This window comes from Populus euphratica, unplaced genomic scaffold (genome assembly GCF_000495115.2).
Source record: "Populus euphratica unplaced genomic scaffold, PopEup_1.0 scaffold22.1, whole genome shotgun sequence".
Lineage (NCBI taxonomy): Eukaryota > Viridiplantae > Streptophyta > Magnoliopsida > Malpighiales > Salicaceae > Populus > Populus euphratica.
The window spans coordinates 2099981-2102528 of record NW_011499863.1 but is presented as its reverse complement, the minus strand read 5'-3'; the positions used below and the strand labels follow the sequence as shown (position 1 = coordinate 2102528).

The window sequence follows — 2548 nt, the reverse complement described above, 5'->3', positions numbered from 1 at the left end:
AGGGTTGGATTTGGACCGCTCCACTTACGAAGTAACATGAAACATGCCGAATTCAAAGCCTCTCCCTTATAAATCCCGCCTCTCATATCATCCTTCTCGATCCCTCATCCGAGTGTTGTTCTTCCATTCGAACGCTAACCCAATCAACATCTCCTGGTCTCCTCTCTCAAGATGAAGTTCCTGCACATTTTCTTTGTTCTTATCATCATCACATCTCTTGTCCTCGACATTGCTTCATTTCCACTCGAGGAAGATCAAGTTCACTATAATATTGACAACGAAGTGATAGAAAGCTTTTCTCCTCGCCAAAATAGAGGTGTTAGCCGCTTTCTTGCTCATCACAAGAAACCGAAAAATCGAGGACTAACTTGTAATAAGTTCCCTAGGATTTGTCACGCCAAGGGAAGCCCAGGACCTCATTGCTGCAAGAAGAAGTGTGTTAATGTGTTAGCCGATCGTCTAAATTGCGGCTTATGTGGGAAGAAGTGCAGGTATAATGAGATATGCTGTAATGGAAAGTGTGTGAATCCATCGTTCAATAGGAGACATTGCGGGGCTTGCAACAATAGCTGCGGCAATGGGAACTTATGTGTTCTTGGCCTTTGCAACTATGCCTGAACTAAAAGCAGTGGATAACAGTCTTTGATTCATTTATTTTACATGCAATTCTTTGTTTATCTAAGCAAGAAAGTTAATATAAATTGAATTTTGTATAACTTATTATTAATTCTTGTCTTCAGTATTAATTTCCAGTGCTTACGTGAATGTAATTAATCAAATAAATGATATTTTATTAGTGTAACATAATAGAAGATATATATATATATATATATAAAGAATAAAAATAAATTTAATTAAAATTATAAAATAAATCTATCTCTAAATAATTTTAAAAATAAAATGTATTTTTTTTCAAAATAAAGATACAATTTCTATATATCTTTTATGTCCGAAAATAATAATGAAACGCTATGTGAAACAGTGAATGACATCATCTTGCAATAATTAAAACAATTAAATATCATCATCTCCACAGTGCTTCCTCCCCGATCTTCACAGATCACCCCGCAGTTCATGCTGGGAAAGAATTCATTTAAATTTCTAAATTGTGAAAATTAGAGGCTGCTTGCAATTCTGCTAGCTTCATTCTCCGTTGAAAACACAAGTTAACTCTCTTTTGGTGTTGTTGTATGTGAAAGACATGGTATTTTTTACGTCCAGACAAATCATCAAACACCTAGAAAGCATCTCCAATACAACGAAAAATATCATTGTCGGGAAGCCCCAGTTTAAAACCAGCAGCATAAACAATTCCATGAAAATAATTTAACGTTGTTTTTCGGGCTCTCTTACCCCTTTGATTTCTTTTGATTTTTGCATTGTTTTAAATTTGCTGTAGAATGTGACCAAAATACACTGCATCATGAAATCCTGAAGAATAAGAAATAAAAAATAATAATACTATTTGCTAATTAAATTCAATCCAAAAAAAATGTAATTCTCAAAATACCCCTCGTAGCATCACAGTTTTTATTTTATAAATTTCCATAGTTTGTACCCATACCTAAAACAAATCGTGAATGCTTCTAGCTACCAAGCATAAAATCAACTGCCCAAAACAAATATCTCACATGAAAAATACATAAATATTTATTTAATTATATAACTAATCATTAGTCAAAGAGTTACAAGTTAAAGATATACGCTAGCTCTAATTAGTTTTTTCCCTCTAACCTATCCATGTTCATTAATTAGTTAACATCTCTAATGCGATTCTTGTTTATTTAAAGAACTTTTTTTATAACAATGAAAGTTAAAACATATTTTAAACCATGAATTTCAATTGTTTTGTTAATGAAAAATATTTTTAATCTCTTATTTGATCTTATTTTATTTTTTCTGGTTTATCCATTTAAACTTAATTTTATTACGAAGGGAATGTTCAATCATATTTAATATCTCTAACTCAGAAAAGTATAATTTAATATTATAATAATTTATTTTTTACATATAATTCAACCCTATTTTTTATTTATAAGTTTAATTATTTTGTAGACATGAAATAAAAAATAAATTTAAATGAAAAAATAATTATTATTTTTAAAAGAAACTAGCTATGGATACATTATTGTGCGAGTAATTAACTGGCAAAAATCAGATGGGGAGAAATTGCATAAATTAGATAAAATTTACAAGAAGAAATTTTAAACACAAGAAGCCCGTCTAGCTCAGTTGGTAGAGCGCAAGGCTCTTAACCTTGTGGTCGTGGGTTCGAGCCCCACGGTGGGCGTTTGCTTTTTCTATTTTTTCTTCCTTTTGGTTGCTTGTAGAAGATTTTTGTGGGCTGCTCTTCGAGATGAGATCTGCCATGAAGACTCCGGAAATAGGCGTATCTTTTCTTTTCTTTTTTCTCAAGAAAAAATAACTATAGATAAGAGATCATTAACGCTGCTCCAAGAAACACCACAAGGTATTGCGATTATCAAAATGATATTGGTAGAAGTTTTCAGCATTGTTGATTTGCTGGCCATTTAACTCCCGTTTTTTC

At 31.8% G+C, this 2548-nt stretch overlaps 1 non-coding gene across 1 annotated transcript; it reads left to right on the top strand.

Moving 5' to 3' along the window:
• The first annotated feature begins 2217 nt into the window (after window positions 1-2217).
• TRNAK-CUU (transfer RNA lysine (anticodon CUU)) lies at window positions 2218-2290 on the top strand. Its single transcript has one exon. It is a non-coding gene; the product is annotated as a tRNA-Lys (tRNA).
• The last annotated feature ends 258 nt before the right edge of the window (window positions 2291-2548 follow it).